The sequence below is a fragment of the Pinus tabuliformis genome, chromosome 5_1, assembly GCF_031772625.1.
Source record: "Pinus tabuliformis cultivar Carrire ecotype Pingquan chromosome 5_1, CPIR1, whole genome shotgun sequence".
Taxonomy (NCBI): Eukaryota; Viridiplantae; Streptophyta; class Pinopsida; order Pinales; family Pinaceae; genus Pinus; species Pinus tabuliformis.
In genome coordinates, this window is record NC_142305.1 from 342,926,113 (window position 1) to 342,944,567 (window position 18,455).

At 34.9% G+C, this 18,455-nt stretch overlaps 1 pseudogene; it reads left to right on the forward strand.

Annotated features, from left to right (window-relative positions):
• Positions 1-11,061: 11,061 nt before the first annotated feature.
• The window catches only part of LOC149164854 (expansin-A8-like), a 30,086-nt pseudogene continuing 22,692 nt past the window's right edge, over positions 11,062-18,455 (forward strand).

An 18,455-nucleotide genomic window follows, 5' to 3' on the forward strand; every position in this document is an offset into this window, starting at 1 on the left:
GGAGTACCAAACCAATCACAAAACTGCAGAATACTTTTTACGGTACGGCAGTCAATCTTCCCGAATGCTGTGTTCAGTGCATTGCAATCAGTAGGGCGGCCGACACGGCTTCCTATGGATAAAGGATTTAAGCCTATAGGGGTCTCCCAAAATATACTCGACGGCACGTGGGAGCACAAGTCCATACTGGCACTTATCGTCTCAAAGTGGAGGAATCACCCAACCATCAGTGAGGACAACAGTTACCAGGCTTTACGACGCCGGAATACGTCTCTAGTCTAGACCTCTAAATGTTGTGCGTTAAGTTCCAAAGCGTTGTTAGATTCATTAAATTTACTTTAATTTGATCTTTCTTATGAAGTTTGCCTTTTGGTTTCACCACGAGATGTAGATGTAATTCCTAAAATGCAATCTAAAGATGATAAACAAACTTTTATCTCTTTTCGGCAATGAAAATCCTAGCTACTAGGGGAAAAGAAAGACACAATCTTTTCTCAAAGAGCAAAGAGCACACTGTAAATGCACTTTCCTAAATCAAGCCAAACAGACTGTCTATATGCAAATGCACATGCATGTATTTTTTTTTCACTTTCTTAGTATTGATGCTAAAAAGAAAGTTGATGTACAAATCTAAATTTTCTTTCAAGCGACAAACACAAACAAGCTTCTTTTCGAAATCAAAAGGTAGAGATGATTACGATACTTTATGATTTTGAAATAAATACTCGTTTTGACACTAGAAAGTCACAAATTCAAACCAAAGGCAATAGTAAAAGCATAATCGACCATCAACAGCAAATAAACATTCTCCTATGATCGAAATCGACACTTGCAACAGATGTAAATCAAAGGACGACAGCACGATTATTATACTTTTGCAATGGAAAACTATAAATGACTCAACAAACACACAAAAACATCTACAGTTCTTTTGTACAAATGAGGCAGAATATCAGTAAGGAAAAGGGGTTTGAAACAGTCATATACTGATCACAGGCTGCAAAATTCAGAGACAAAACTGGAAAGAATGAAGCACAAGAACCTCAGCTGCACAGGGCTAGGCTGATCAGTGCACCTGTTACACAGAGAAACTGCATTGCAGTGCAGGTTGCCCTTTCGGGAAGTGCGTTGAAATGCAGGATCTCTTCACAATACCTGCGCTGGGCCAGAAACGAGAATTCTATCCGGGTTCTGGGTCACAGTTTGCAGTTTACTCTTTGGTTTTTGGCCGAGTAAAAGCAATCAGTAATGCACAATCAGGGGTAGATCTAAGGAGGGTCTAAGAGCTATCACAAGGGCAATCAGATAGTCTGTGAATCAGCTGTTCAAATCATAAACAAATTCAGTGAATGGATTGAAGCAGTAGATGTCTATTTTGCATTTGTTATGGCAAATGCAGTTCGAATGCTATTTATAAGTTTATGAAATAAACAACGAGAGATACACAAATAAACTAATTACACATTCTCCCCAGTATGGTCGCGATTTTGTTACCGGGAAAAGTGTCTATTTAGAACTGCTCTATCCCACTAAGGTGTGACAGCTGCCTTAGAAACAAACAGAGAAAACTACTTTTGTATTTCCTTTACGAACTATAGAAAGAGAGGAATAGGAAGAACCAACCTGTGTCTTGCGCTAATCCTTTGATCCAATCTCTCTCTCCTTTGACAGCTTTCAGCTACCTGCTCCCTTACTTGCCCAGCTTCACCAAGTACCTGTAAGATCACAGAAGAAGAAAACTATACAAAGACATGGATCTATATTCATAAATAACTTAGGATCAGATTTAAGTTAACCATACAAATGTAACAAGCATCAATGATACAGAAGCATGGAGGAGAAACTCAAATAGTTTTTATTGATAAATAAGAAGATCCAGGAGGAGTTACAACCGATGATTCCTGACCCAGCATCAACCTCCCAGCAAAGAAGCCCCTCTTCACCTCCAACAAAGCATAGATCACCCAATTCTCTAATGTTTGTCTCAAAACCAACAGCAATTCCTTACAATGTGCAAAATTCCAGCCTCTGGATCTCTGGGATGAGGGATCCATATATAGATGTATGCAAGGAGGATGAGTCAGCTTGTGATTTGATTAGTGTCTTCTCTCTGTTAGTTCTTGCTTCCACTTGGAGACTGAAGGCCTCTTACTCATCCTTGGTCGAATTCAGTGAGGCAAGTGTCATAGGAGAAGATTCTGGAAGCTTCCATTGTCTCTCCACCTCGCGGAATGACACTGCCATTTGTCATTTCTTGCTCAACGCACCCTCATAGTGCATTTAGGTGCGTTGCAACGCACCTAGCCAGTGGATTTAGGTGCTATGCAATGCACTTAGCTAGTGGAGCAGCTGAAATGATCCTGTTTTGACTTATTCTGAGCAGTTTCTGGTGGAGAACTTTTGGGAGAAGCTGTAATTTGTTGACCTTGTTCCTTTAGGGGTTAGAACAACACTTTTAGGGACTTAGGAGCCCTTTGTTTATGGACATTTCATGCTTGGAGCTGTAAGGCACAAAAATGTCTATAACACTTGGGTTCTAAGAAACTTCTACAAAGCAAAAAAGTTTTCTCTTTTCCTTTCTTATAGAAAACTTCACACTCACAAAAACTAAAAATACTATCGATGCTTTAATAATGCAAACCTACTCTAATGCAAGGTGTACATGATAATGCAAAAATCTAGATTACTCTAAAAAGAGATGAAAGCAATTGTTTAAAACTTTTTAATAACCCAACTTAAATGTTTGAAGAGAATGCAAGTTTCAAATACAAATTTTCCTCCAAATAAGCAAGGAAAATCTCGAAAAATCACAATTCACTTTCACAAAACCAAAGAAACCAAAATAAAGTTTGACAAAAGAAAGCAAAAAAAATGTTTTTCAAGAACTTTTATTTTTCAAGAAGCAATGAAAACAACTTTTCAAAAGCACTCAAAATGCCACCAAAGACTCAAAGATCGAAAGAAAAGCAAAAGGAAACTTTGTAAGTTACCAATTCAACACAAAGGAAAACTTGAACAAAAAAGGTGTTTCAACTTGCACTAAATGATCCAAAGCAGCAAAAAGAGCTTTGAGAAACTGATCAATAAATCAGGAAAGACACACTTTCAAATTCATCAACAAGAAACTTTCAAAAAACAAGAAAAAGTGTATGGCCACAAAAATAATGGGAAGCAAAGAAAGCAGACCAATAATGAAGTTTGACACAAAGATTGTAAACAATCTTCTATTCTGGAAGACCAGAACAATCAAGAACCTCTATAAGAAGCCTTGTGTGTTCAAACACAAATCATAAAACTCACTCTAACGCAAACTGAGGCCAAAACTTTTCAATGCGGAGAGAATTCGTAACAGTAAGCTCACTGAATAATTAAATTCTAAAGACAGAAACTGACCATTCAGAAACCACACAGACCAAGAAACAAATCTTTCTGGACAGAAAGATTTGAAAAAAGCATGCAAAAAATTGTATACGTGACTGTGTCCCTACACAGGTGCGTGTACACGCGCTTCTACCAAAATAAACTCGCGTATACACAGTTTCAGTTCACATAAACAAGCGTGTGTATGCTTTTGTAAACAAAAAAAGGTGCGTATATGAAGTTTTACAAGAAAAATAAAAAATGAGGCCTGATGAAAAATATTAGACTCGAAGTCTGAGTTTCTACAGGAGCAGTAAATACTGTCATAGCAAGAAGAGCAAGAACTGAGCCCTGATTGACACTAAACAACCAAAACTAGGAATAACAACATTGTTATCCCCAGTGTAGTCGCCAATTCTGTTAAGGGAATAAGTCCCCTAGGGCTTTGGGTCAGAACCCTAACAGAGCAAGAGTAATCTAATGCAAGAAACATGCATACAACTCAGGAAAAATGCTTAAATAAACTAACTATGTGAGGATGAACATACTCGGATGTCCTTCGATTGGGAAGTTCCAGCCAGGGTTCAAACCCTCTGCAACTCCTGATGATCTTCGAATCTACAGATCAACCAATTTGAATACACATAACAACATATAGATAAAGAATCTTAGTGAAATCAACTTTATATGATATAAGTAAATGGTTAGTTATACATCAAAAAAGTTATTCGTATATAAACCATAACAATAACATCTGATACATAAACAAAGTCGATCTCAAGAACAAGACAATGTTTCTTTTTATTGTAGAAAACTATAATAAACATGGAAAGAGTTCACCTCAGTCTTCCTCTTCTCGCTCCAAGCGGAACCGTCCTCCAGGTCCGTCTAGTCCCAGTCTTCAACGGCCACCTTCAATAACCAATACCATGATATCTCAAGCAAGTGGGAGAATATCAACACTCAAGGAAACAAGGGTTTCCTAAACTTGGGGAAGTGCTTGAAGCACAGGGATACTTCAGACTCAATCAATGGATAATTTCAGTATAGTAATTCTATCAAATTTCTCCTCCTTAAGGCCTTCCCATTGAAGTCTTTTTATACTTCTCCCAAATTAGTTTTTTAGTTGGGAAACAATTGGGGCATGGGCAGTAGGAGGTAATCAACAGGTAAAACTGGTCATCTCCCATCCATAATTAAGGACATTTAATTTTTTAAGTGTTTTAACGCATATATGCGGGTTGGGTATAGACTAACCTGCATGTGCACACTTTTATCACAGGGAAAAGTAGTGTACAGGAAGTAAAACACTACTTTTTAAAATATTTGGACCAAGTCTGGAAGGAGGGGTTGCCCTAAGCCATAAACCAAGCATCACAAATACCAAGGGTGATATTTGGATCTATAACAGATGAGCCAAGATTTTTGGAAGGAGGGCCTTAAGAAATCCCACATCAGTCCAACACGAGCAATCCAGTTTTATCTGAAAACAAAGTTTTATTAAGAGGACCTACTGACCTGTAATTTTAATGAGCCCAGGGTTGTCCATGCTCACCAGATTTCATTTTTAGAGAGTCTGAAATACTTGGAAAAGAAGAGTCCAAGGGGGTTCCTTTTCCATAATTAGTCCATTGGGCATGGAAAAAGAGATAAGCCTATACCCAATAGACATTCCTCTCATGTTTTACCGAGCATGAGGAGGAAAAAAGTGAACTCATTATGTCAGTAGGAAATCAAGAATATATAGTGGAAGGAATGATCCCTTCTCTCACCATCTCCATCTCTCTTTTCTTCAAAATTTATTCCACAAATTCCTCCTTAGACTGGGGTTTCTGATATAACTTGATTCTGTGCCCATTCACTAAGAAGGTAACATTCCCATCATCAATGGTTTTAACCCATGCATATCCATTATCAAAAACTTTCTCAATTTCATAAGGGCCCAACCAATGTGTGCTAAATTTTCATTTAAAGTTCTTAAATTCAGGATCATACAACAATTCCCAGTATCCCTCTTTGAAATGCTTCTTTTTAATGTATCTGCCGTGCCATTTAGCTCGTTGTTGCTGAATCTAGTTAGTATGCTGAAAAGCATCTTGCCTAATTTCATCCAACTCATTGAGTTGCATGATTCTTTGCTGGTGAGTTTCATCAAGGTTTATTCCCAAATCTACTGCCATTTTAAAATTTTTTATCTGGAATTCAATGGGCAATAAAATTTTCTTTCCATACACAAATTCATACGGAGAAAAGCCAGTGGTATTTCTCCATGTAATCTGGTAGGCCCACAATGCTTCAAGAAGTCTGTCAGATCAATCCTTCTTCTGTAATTGCATTGTCTTGGTAAGGATTGTCTCCAATACCTTATTTTTTGAGTCCACGTGCCCATTCTCCTGTGGATGATAAGGGGTGGACTTCTGATGAGTAATCTGATATTTCTGCACAATTCCATGTATAAGATTTGGTACAAACTGAGTACCTTGATTAGTGACTATTTCTTTAGGTACCCCAAATCTTACAAAAATATCAAAAAAAAAAAACTTTGTACCAATGTTTTCTCTGTTGCTCTAGGTAATGCTCTTGCCTCCACACACTTCGTAACATAATCAGTACAAACTAAAATATTCTTCTTACCTTTGGACATAGGGTTGACGGGACCTACAAAATCAAGAGCCCACCTCTGAAAAGGTTCTATAACAACCTATTGTTGCAAAGGAATCTCATCTGATTGTACAGGCCACCCCATTCTCTAGAAGCTGTCACACTTCCGGACATACTACCTTGCATCTTTGAAAAGACTTGGCCAATAATAACCTGAGTGGAGGATTTTGTAAGTTGTTTGCTTATCTGCAAAATGTCCTCCACATGGTTCATCATGACAGGATCTCAAAATGGCATAGATATCATCTTCCCGGACACACTTGCGGATAATTAAATCAGGTCCAATGAAAAAAAAATCTCCCCTAATTCAAGAGTAATCAACACTTTTTGTAATAATTCCCTTTTTCTGATTAGATGAAAAATAAGGAGGCAACTTTCTTGTAGCAAGGTAATTGGCCATGTCTGCAAACCAAGGCATTTTAATAGAAATGTCAAACAAATTTTCATTAGGAAAGCTATCATTAACAGGAACATCCTAACCTACATGGTTGAGTCTAGATAAGAAATCAACTACCTGATTTTCCTTTCTAGGCCTATCCAATATCGTGATGTCAAATTATTGTAGCAAGAAAAGCCACTTAGTAGTCCTAGCATTAGTAACTGGTTTATTCATGAGATATCGAATGGAAAAGTGATCGGTGTGTACAAAAAATTCATATCCTGTGATGTAATGTCTAAACTTATTAATAGCATAAATCACAATAAGGAATTATTTTTTAGTTGTGTATAATTCAGTTCTGCAGGAGTTAAGTTTTTACTAACATAATAAATGTCACAATATGCTCCTATGGCTGAATCAGAGGCATCAGTGGAAGTACGAAAAGAAAATTTCCAATTTGGACCTCTCAATATGGGTGCTGAAGAAAGTTTTTGCTTGGGTGTATCATATGTAGCTTGACACTCATCATCCCAATGAAATTCAGCTTTTTTAGTCAACAATTTAAATAATGGAGAGGTTACTTTTGTAAAATTTTCAAAAAGCCTTCTATAGTAGCCTATATGCCCAAGAAAACTTTGGACTCCCTTGTTATTGGTTGGTGGGGGTAGCTTTGCAATGACTTCAATCTTTGTCGGATCAACTTTAATTCCTGTGTTAGAAACATGATTACCCAAAACAATACCTTCATTCGTAATCATAAAACATTTTTGATGACTTAATGAGAGGTTAGTTTCTCTACATCTCTGCAAAACATTTTCAAGATTATGTAAATCTTCTTCAAAAGTATCACCCAAGATTGTAAAGTCAGCCATATAAACTTCTACGCAATCATGCAAAAGATCAGAAAAAATACCAAAGACCACCTGTTGGAATGTGGCTGGTGCATTGCATAGACCAAATGGAAGTACCCTATATGCATAGGTGCACTAGGGACGTGAATGTAGTCTTTTCCTCCTCTTCTGGAGCTATCCTAATCTGAATATACCCGCTGAACCCATCTAGGAAGGAAAAACATTCTTTTCCTGCCAAGGTGTCCAGCACTTCATTTATAGAAGGTAAGGGAAAGTGATCTTTCAATGTGGCCTTATTTAGTTCCCTGTAATCTACACACACTCACCATATAACATTCTTGTTTGGGACAATAACTAACAAAGATACCCAATGGCTATCCAAGATAAGATAGATGAACCCTACATTTAGCAATTTTTGCAATTCATCTTTCACACCCTTAAAGTGAGTTCATCCTCCTTTGTGCTTGTCTCATGGGCCTGGCATTGTCTTCTATATAAATATGATGAATGCATGTGTCCAGGTGAATTCCTCTCATATCTGTGTATTCCCAAGAAAAAGTGTCTAAAAAGTTTTTTAATGCTTGAGTTAAATTTTTTTCCTGTTCAGGGGTTAAGGTAGAATTAATATTCATAGGTTCTCCAGGAAAAAATTCAACCACCTTACTCCCCCATTTAGTGATGGATTATGCAAGAAATGTAGATAATAAGGCTGAATGTATTTCAGTTGCTGTACTATATTCATGAAAATCCTGTAGATTAGTAATGAGATCTAAATTATGAGTAGACTGCCTTCCTTCTTGTTGTGGAAAATCAGGATTAGAAATACAACAATTTATCAAATTTTCTTCTAAATTTTCTTTAAGGCTCATGGCTTGGGAAATTGTCAAAACTGGTCGAGCACAGTTAGAGTCATTCTCTTCTTCATCAAACCAATGTGTATTTTCTAATCTCAAGAGAGGTTGAGCAGGGGGATACAAATTAATGTGATTTGTTTCATTCCCATGAGTGATGATCATATTTCCAGACCTACACCCTATATAAGCATTTGTCGTGGCTAACCACTGTCTCCCCAAGATCAAAGGATGCCATCCTAAGTTAGTTTTTGGTTGAAGAACATAAAAATCTGCAGGGTACTTCTAGGAATCTATGAGATGACAATGTCTTCTAATACCCCCTCTGGCTTTAACTTAGACCTATCTACTAATTCTAGCATGGTAGGAGTAGGAATTAAGTCAAAGGTTCCTATTCTAGATAAGGTCTCCATATTCATCACATTAATGGTTGAACCTAAATCAATTAAAGTATTTTTTTATGAGTTGTCCATTGATAAAGGTGGTAACCACAGGGATTCTAGGGTTTGTATATTTTCTAGTAACAAATCTGGTAGACATTAAACTTGCAAGCTTTCCACCTACCTGAATTGTAGAGAGTTTTTTCTTTTGTCTTCCTAGTATCTTGGTACATAGCTCGCTTGTTGTTTTAGCATATATTGGGATATCTTTAAGTGCTTGCATCAAATGATCTTAATGCATACATTTCTCAATTCAGACACAAGATCAAACTCGGGCTGCTTTAGTCTCATTTCCAACCTCTCTAGAAAAGGAGGCTAGATTGTATGGGATGATGAAGGTTCTTGTGGCCTTGAAGTAGGTTTTTCTGCAGATTCAGGTGTGGTTTCAACTTCACGCATTTCTAGAGAGCCTTCCTCTATAGTCTCTTCAATTCTTCGAGATTGATTCACCACTTTTCTTTACCTCAGCTAGATTTCCTGTAGTGACACAAGTAATTCTTGTAAAATAGGAACACAAATTTCCTGCAGTGACTGTGGTGCAATACAGTAGGTAGGAAAAGTGGGATAGGTGACAAATCCAATGTTGTGAGTGGATTGGATGGTTTTATTATTTGGGTTAGGCACTGGCTGGGTAGGAATTTGCATAGGACGAGGTTGATTTGGTGGGGCACGAAACTCAAGCTACTACTGTTGAGGTTGAATCATCTGTTGTTGTGTAGGCTGTGGAGGATAAAAAATTTGAGAAGGAAAATTATGAGTGGTAGGGTAAGAAAATCTCCCCTGCGGAGGCCGTTGTGGAGGCCAAGTCTTCCACAACATTGGAATATTCCACATCTGATTTTCATTATAAGGAAGTTGAAAATGGAATTGAGCCATACCTACAACACGTGGTAGTCATGGTCCTTGAGGTGCCATTGCATAAAGTGCGTTTATAGCACCTTGATGAGCTAGCTATGTTGCTTTGATTTCAGAAAGTGATAGACATTGATCAGTAGACTTTTTTGCTTCACAGATTTAGCATATCTTTATGCTATCTGTAGGACATTCCCTCCAGGCATGTTTCTTCCTGCATTTCAAATAGAACACGACTAGGGATTTTTCTAGTTCCTCCTGCTTTTCATGTGTCTTCTTAACCTGCAAAACATCCAATTGAGAAGATAATGTGCTAAGAATATAGGTCATCAAATTTTCAAATAATTTACCCATTTCAGCTCTAGTTACTTTAGCTCCAACAACTGACCTGACAAGCCTGGAAACAGTATCTCTTATTTCTCCTCCAACTTTCGAATTTCCTCTTGAATATCGACGACATATCTCACATACTTCATCATATCCCAACTCTGATATGTCACCTCCTCCCATCACATTCACGATCTCCAAAGATTCTAGTTTGATCACTCTGAGAAAAATTGTTCTTTTATTATCCTTGCTTAGTTGATTCATTTTTGACCTCTGCATATTATATTGAAATATCTCCACCAAGTCCTCAAGGCTCCCCACCTCCTTTTAATTCATGCCAAATATTTCCTCTCTGAGGTCCCTAGTCTTGCAATAATCTTGATACTTTTTTAACAATACCCTTTTAATTTCCTCCAAAGTTGTAATGGAGTTTTAAGCCAACCCCATGAACCACCTAAGACTCATCCTTCAATGTTGGAGGAAACATCTTCAACTTCTGAGCAATGGAATAATAGTCATAGCTCTTGTATAACACATCGAATTTGAATAGAAAGGCATCAAGATCTTCACTGGGAACCCCATGAAAATTAGGCAAGGCTGAAGGAGGAATATTCTTCATCTGAGTAGCTCCACCAACCTCCCTGATAGGGAATTCGAATGTGACCAGTTCTTCTTCCTTCTCATCGTATCCAATTGTGTGACCGCTACCCTCTTCATGGGCCATTTTGGACCAAAAGGAAATGGGGTCATTGTAGACTGTAGATCCTATGGAATCGATGGTTTTGATTTCTAGTTGTGGAATAGGATTGCCAAAGAATTCCTTTTCAAATTGACCACTAACAAGAGATGTTTTTCCCTTGTCACAGGAGATTCAAAATGGGCAGCAACATAATATTTTCCTGCAAAAGTTGCCACAGTAGAAGCAGCCATATGTTCTAGGCTCTTTTCTAGATCACATACCTCCTCACCTGACTCTTATTCTCTTGTTGCATTATTTATTGCAGACTTATTTTTCCTTGCCAGTGTATTTAGTAAATTAAGTGGTGCTCTCACCACCACAAAAGACATTTGTAGATCTTATACCCAATCATCTACTATGAAAATAAACTCAGAAGAAACTACTAACCAAACAATGAGGATATGGCTTTAGCGAACTTTTGACCTCCTCCGGTGTGTGGGCTTTGTCCTTTGTCTTATCACATCGACTCCCCTAGTCCTAAAAAATTCCAAACAATGCATGTAATAAAAACACTTCAGTATTATCCGTTTAGCACCTCCCTGGCAAGGGCGCCAAAATGTTGAGCCAAATTATAACATTATAATTTGATTAAACATAAATCATGAACTCGAGCAGGTAAGCTTGTGAGATGCATGCAAATTATATGCAGGCCTAATACTGTAAGTGGTGATTAATCTAACTAACCAATCATACAAAACCGATGACTCTTTCCCACATCAACCACTTAGCAGCAAAGACTATAGAGTGGGTCGAACTTCCCTCTAGAGCTCTTAAGATTGCTGATGATGATTAGGAAAACATATAAAATCACTTACAAAAAATTAATAAATTCAATCAACATGACAAATCGAATCTTCATTAACTGGATCCCACACATAAACAAAAACTAATTCATTTCATCCAGTGCTACTAATATATTAGAAAGGGTACATTAACTGTAAAAATGAATTATTACTAAATAATAGAAATAAAAATGCATAAAAACTAACTATGGGAGTTGTGAGCAAAGGGGGCCCTCCGCTACTCACAACCCCTTCAAATTAGAAGAGCATGCTCACTACAATGAACATAACATATATCTTTAAATTAATTTGAAAATGCAGTCAAGTACAATCTGATACAAAGTTAGTGCTGAAACAAACCCAACACTCTAACAACCCCTATCATCAAAACTAGGACATAATTTATACATTGACAAAGTCCATATATGGCTCGAAATAAAGGAAACTACTAATCTAAGACTTAGGCTAACAGATATTTTACAATATATGATTTTTAGCCATAATAGGTCTAGTCCATGACTGAGAGCATGGACAAGACGAAAACTCATTACATGGCTATAGTTGTTCCTCCAAATGGCCAATGAGAGAAGACTTCTGAATTTGGGCGGTGTTGTTGGCATATCTGAGAAGGCCACTAGGATAGCAACCATATGTGATATATCTCCCGCAAAACCCATGTTCCTGTTGGACATAGATATCCATTGAATATGGCTAACCGCCGATGTTATTGCAGGAAATCCATGCAGTTACAGGAAATCCATGACTGTAATAAATCTGGAGTGTCTGTAGGAAATAAGATCGCACAACTGTTTTGTAGGAGCTATGGGCCTGTTTCTGAATCAAAGAAAATCTGCATAGGAACTGAAGATTAGTTGGCATCGTAATAAAATAATGAACAACTAGCTAAGGAATATTGAAATTTAATGTAAAAGATACATTTTAATATTAATTTGCATACCTTTAGCCTACGACACCCTTTTGGAAAAAACACAAGTATTATAATCGAGTTAGGCATAGTAGGGGTTAAAGATAGTCAAAATGTGCGAGGGAAAGTATAGAAAAAGGTGTCAAAATAGGAAAAACCAAGCCCCAACAAATCCTTCTAGTTGTTCAATATAAACTTCCTCTTCTAAATCTGCATTAAGAAATGAATATTTTACATCCATTTGATACACTTTTAATTTTCGAAAACTTTAAATAGCAAGAAACATCCTTATGGCTTCAAGTTTGGAAACAAGTGCAAACGTTTCTTCAAAGTCTATACCTTCTTGTTAAGCATACCATTTACAAACAAGTCTTTATTTGTTTCGAATAACCTCTCCATTTTCATTCAACTTATTCTTGAATATCCATTTTGTTCCTATAACATTTTTATCATGCGGTCTAGGAACTAATTCCCAAGTATCATTCTTTTCAATTTGATCAAGTTCTTCATCCATGGCCTTAACCCAACTTTTATCTTTGTTGGCTTCATTAGGATTCTGTGGTTCTATAAAGGATAGTAATGCTAGATAAATATAAGTTCCTGCAAGAGTTCTTCTTTTCTGTACTCCAAACCCTTTTTCTCCTAGAATTTTAGATTCAGGATGATTCTTTTGAACATACCTGGATGGAGTGTTTTTCCTATCAGTTGTATCTTCTTCTAATGCTTCATTGGTTTCTTCCTCTATATCATTTTGATTTGATACGGGAAATAATTAACTATATTACTCATTGTTATCTTCCTTTGTTGATTTCATATGTTATGGATTTCTGCATGCTTCATCAATTACTACATCAATGCATTCAACAATTTTTTGAAGTATCTTATTATAAAATTTATATCCTTTACTTCTAGACAAATAACCAAGAAGAATTTCTTCATCTGGTCTTGGTTCAAACTTACCAAGTTTTTCATCAATCGTTATGATGAAACATTTGATTCAAAAAAATCTAAAGTGTTTTGCAGTAGGAGGCTTACCATACCAAAGATCATATGGAGTTTGATCACTATTTACTAGAACATTAGCTTTGTTGAAAATATTTACAACAGTAAATGTACCTTCACCCATGAAGGTGGCAGGATTTCCATATTCATCAAGCGTAGCTCGAGCCATCTGTTGAATTGTTCTGTTCATTCTTTCCACCACGTCATTTTGTTGAGGGTTTCTGGAAACAGAGAACTGTCTTTTTATTCCATGTTGCTGACAAAAATAAAAAAATTCATCTGATGTGAATTCTCCCCCTTGGTCAGATCTGAGACATTTACTTTTTCGATTTGATTCATTTTCAACTAAGGCTTTGAAGGCTTTAAAATTTTAAAAAGCCTCGTCTTTATGCTTTAGTAAAACTATACAACATATTCTAGAAAATCATCAATGAATAAAATGAAGTATTATTCTCCAGGAGGTGACTTTTTCCTTCTTGGCCCACACATATCAGTATGACTAAGTTCAATAGGCTTACCTATTTATCCTTTTTTCTCATTGAAATGAACTTTGGTTTTCGTACCAAATTGACATCATTTGCAAATGGTATTTTATGGGATGTTGATATCTGGAAGATCATGAAATGCTTTGAGCTTGCATTCTTTTCTTATTTGAGAAAAGCTTAGATGCCCCAATCTTTTGTGCCATAACTAGTTCTAGTCTCTTTTTCTTAGATATCATTTTTTTTTACCTCCTTTTATTATATATAGATTGCTGGGAGTTCTTGTACCTTTTATTATGGTCTTTCCTGTATCAAGCTCATGAACCACACATCCATTTGATCGAAACACAAATTCATTTCCTTGATCACACATTTGACTAACACTCAACACATTATGTTTTAAACATCGACATACATAACATTTCCATCTTTAACCTTTTCTTTCAAACAAACAAAACCTTTACCCTTAATGACAGCTGGTGTGTCATTTCCAAAAGAGACATTATTTTACTTTTCTAAAGAATTATATGAAAGGAGTTTATCTTTATCACCTATCATGTGTTTAGAGCATCCAGTATCAATGTACCACTGGTTTTCTTGTCCCTCTATAAACAGAGCTATGCCACATCTTTCTGATTGAAATTCCCTCTTTCTCCATACCTTGGAATTTGATGATGTTTTCTCCTTTTGAATTGTTGGCCAAAATTTGCTTCTACATTCAGATTCTTCATGATCAAAGTTATTGAAAGATGAACATTCAATTTCATCTTCAAGAGGAGAAAAGTTGTTATAAGTAATTTTCTTGATTCATGTCATGCTCCTTTGTTTTCAAGCTTCTCTAGTCATGATAGTTTTGTAAGCAACACATTGAACAAACTTATGCCCAAAGTTATGGCATGAAAAGCATTGTCCGTTAAAGAAGTTTTTGTGATCATAAAATCTTTTGGTGTTGTTTACCTTTTGGTTGATGCTTCTATTGATGTTCACCCCTGGATTAAAATGAACATGATTTAATTGAGGAACACTTTTAGGATTTTGCTGAAGATTGAAGCACTGTTCACTAGTCTTTGATGCACCAAGATAGCTTCTAGTGATGGCTGGCGACTTTTGTGATTTGGATATTTCTTCAATATATCCAAGATTGGTCTTTATAAGAGGAGAGCACTAAACGTTGATGATTTCATCTAAAGTTTCTGATCCTTTAGCAAATATAAGATTAAGATATTTTGTCTTCTCAAGTTATTTTCTTAGACCCACTACTTCACATTCTAACTTTTCATTTTTTTTTCTGTTTGAGTGAGTTGATGTGTCAAAGTGTCTATGACCATATTCTTTTCTTCCAAATAGATTTTGAGTTTAATGATTTCTTCAAGAAAATCTTCCTCTTCTAAGGCATCCATAAAATCATCATTGTCATAAGCCACGAGTAGTTTAAAATCTTGTTCATTTTCATCTTCATCACTATTAGACAATCCATCACTATCTTCAAGAGTATCGCAACTTATTCTATTAACAAATTGTTTTCTATTACTTTTTGCAAATTCGTTTCTTTTTCATTATTTTCTTTGTGAGGTCATTTTGTAGCATAATGGCCAACTCTACCACAAGCAAAGCATTTGAATGGAAGATTACCTATGAATCTTCTGGAACCCCATTGAAGCTTCCTGGCAAAGTTTACTTCATCTTCTAGTGAACTATATTATGATTGATCGAAATCTTCCTTTTCTTTTCCCTTTGTTGAAGAATTGAAAGCTACTTCTCTAATATCTGATGGACTTGATTTCCTCATTTCAAAGGTAGTTAAAATTCTATGAAGTTTAACAATAGTAATTGGTTGAAGATTCTTCTTTTATTCTATGGAAGATGCTTTTGACTCAAATTTAGAAGACAAAGATCTCAAAATCTTCTCTACTAAAGTAGCTTCTTTTATTTCTACACCCAGATTCTGTATACCATTTACAATATCATCTACTCATAAAAAGTAACTAGGAATACCTTCATCACTATGAATCTTGAGAGTTTCATACTGAATTCTAAGAGATTGGATCTTAGCACGTTTTATCTGGGAGTCTCCTTCGTAGCTCTGAATGATTTTATCCCATATTTCTTTAGCTGTCTTGAGCTGCATGACTTTGACAAATTCTGATTCTAATAGACTTCCCAATAAAGTATTGATTGATTTGTCATTGGTTTCGTATAACTTCTTTCCTATTGTATATGTAGGTATTACTACTGGAAATTGGCATCCCCCTTCCACAATTTTCCAGACATCAGCTCCAAGCGACTTAAGATAGGCTCTGGTCCTTATCTTCCAGTATACTAAGTTGTTCCCATTGAAGATTGGTGGTCTGATAGATCTGATGCCTTCGTGATTATTCATCTTGAAAGATCTCCCTTCAAGCGATCAAGATTCTTCTGAAGGACCTTCTCTAATACTAATTGTTGGAAATAATACTGGGAGGGGGGGTGAATCAATATTTACAATTCAATAACTCTTCATTTCATAATCATATTTATATACGCTACTTCAGTGAAATGAACTCGCCTATGCACACAATTGTTATCAAGGAAAAAATGTATACCTAGAGAACTTATGATTCAGTTAATTCATCACGTATTGATCTTTAATCAGTTAATCAGTACTTTATTAAATAGTAAATATGTGCAGTAATGACAAAATAAACCATCACACATAAGCAACAAACATGAACAGCAAGATTTAGAATATTATTATCCACCTATTATTTATTTTATGACTCTAAAATTATGTATTTATTTATTTATGTTTTTTTTATATGAATAGGTTTAAACCAAAAAAATGATGATAATAATAATATAAATAAATAAATATATTTTTTGGTCAATCCCTAACCTATTTCCACCCTTAGTCAAACTAGTTGTTACTCAATAATGGCTAGTTAGCATCTCTCTTCATTTATTTATTACATTGCCTATATCTTATTCCTCATCTTGTTGACGAGATTTTCTCCTATGTGATTTTTCTCGAAAGATGTTGTTAAAATTATTATAGATCACAGAAGTCTTAGCTGAAAAATTGGAACAATCTCAAATCCCTAGGAAATTGGTGGGTGGGGAGCCACTTACCACGAACCTAATTTTTTAAATTTATGAAATAAAATTTTCTTATATATAAATTAATGTTATAAATAATAAGTATGAACTTATTATAATTGGAATAATCTCAACATGGAGGAACTTATTAAAATTGGAATACTCTCAAATCCCTAAGAAATTGTTGGGTGGGCAGCCACTTGGCATGAGTTTAATTTTTTTAATTTATTAAAAGTCAATGCAACCTAACAAAATTTGTATATGGTGAGTATATTTCCATGAGAATCAATCTTAGTCGTCAATTAAGAAAAAGGTCAAGAAACATACTTCCATCTAAAGTTAATATATATACACATATCGACAAATTATTATGTTTATTCTTTAAATGGGAATATACATTTTTATTGTAACATGTTAAACATAAATTATATTGTTTTTATTACCAATGTATATTTATTTAAGCATGTCTATGGTATGTGCTAAGAGGGATCAAACCTCTTTCAATGCTAACCTCTTTTAGATTGCAAAATTTGAAAAAATAAAATACATCTCTTATTCCTTGATAGATCCCAACGAATGGTTATGTGTGTGTGTGTGTGCACACACACACACACACACACACACAGATATATATATATATATATATATATATATATATATATATATATATATATATATAGAGAGAGAGAGAGAGAGAGAGAGAGAGAGAGAGAGAGAGAGAGTGTGTCCGTGTGTGTGTGTTTTCATTATTTAAATTGTGTTTCTTTTAATGCTATATAGAGTACATAAGATAAACTTTTCAAGAAAAAAAGTTATGTGTTGGATTTCAAGGAAATTTGACAATAAAATATATACCTAGAAAATGATCATAATGTCAAGTCGTGAAATTATCTCAAACATATTAACCATAAAATGTTTTCTTTTTTCAATTGATTTATATTGTATATACATAATATTTTTAAAACAATATATAAGATATATATAGTTCGCATCAAAACATTTTACATGACATGGGCATTGATACAAGTTATCAATGAACCATATTGCCCACATTAAAATGACTTTTTTTGTTATTCATATATTTCTAAGTATATGTTAATACTACCCACATGTGCATTGTGACATCTTATCTATGAACTACATTGTCCACATTAATATGAACTATATTAATATTACTTAATCCTCTCTATTAAAATATTTTAGTGATGGCCCACATTGAAACTTTTATTATTATGAATATTTTTAAATATCACATATTAATTCTATATTAAGAGTTGAATGAATTACACATCTCCATATTATTAATTCTTATGAGGAATCTCTCTCTCTCTCTCTCTCTCTCTCTCTCTCTCTCTCTCTCTCTCTCTCTCTATATATATATATATATATATATATATATATATATATTCTTTAAACCATAAATATTTTACTATATATGGCATTAAAATATTTTATTAAATATTAAATATTAACTCTCTATTGTCTATTAGGAGTTGAATGAATTACATGCCTCCCTATTATTCAATCTTATTAGAAAGTCTCCACCTCTCTCTCTTTCTATATATATATATATATATATATATATATATATATATAATAAATTTCAATCACTTTTTTTAAATCTTGAATATCTAATTATATATAGCATTAAAATATTTTATTTTAACATTTTCTTTTTATATACAGATATATGTGATTTTGAATATAACCTAAATTACTTTACCTAGATATT